The following is a 602-nucleotide window of genomic DNA, read 5'->3' as shown; positions in this document are numbered from 1 at the left end:
GAAGGCAAAGGTAAGCATTTATTCTGAATATGGATTTCTCTCTACTACTTACCACGTTTCTGCCAGCAATACTACCTATGGGTTTACTGAATATCTTAATCCCCAACATAGTTTTCCACACAACGTCGCTTCTGTCCAAATAATTCACTTTACAGCAAAAGAAGCAAGAGTGACCTGATACTACTGAGATATACTGATCTCACCATGTATTCATTTACCTAAAGCAGTTGAACTTACAGAATATAGAATGGACTGCTTAATATTTGATTATCTCTGGCCGGGTGCAGTGGCTCACACCTGTAATCCCAGCACTTTGGGAGGCCGAGGCTGGCAAATTACCTGAGGTCAGGAGTTTGAGACCAGCCTGGCCAACATGGTGAAACCGCATCTCTACCAACAATACAAAAATTAGCCAGGCATGGTGGTGTGCGCCTGTAATCCCAGCTACTCGGGAGTCTGAGGCAGGACAATCGCTTGAATGCAGGAGGTGGAGTTTGCAGTGAGCCGAGATTGAGCCACTGCACTCCAGCCTGGGCAACAGAGCAAGACTGTCTCAAAAAAATGAATCCACAGGGAGCCAGAAAACAGGGGAACAGGGATCC

The sequence above is a fragment of the Piliocolobus tephrosceles genome, chromosome 1 (assembly GCF_002776525.5).
Source record: "Piliocolobus tephrosceles isolate RC106 chromosome 1, ASM277652v3, whole genome shotgun sequence".
NCBI lineage: Eukaryota > Metazoa > Chordata > Mammalia > Primates > Cercopithecidae > Piliocolobus > Piliocolobus tephrosceles.
The sequence above is the reverse complement of the archived record's forward strand: the minus strand, read 5'-3'. Positions refer to the sequence as shown.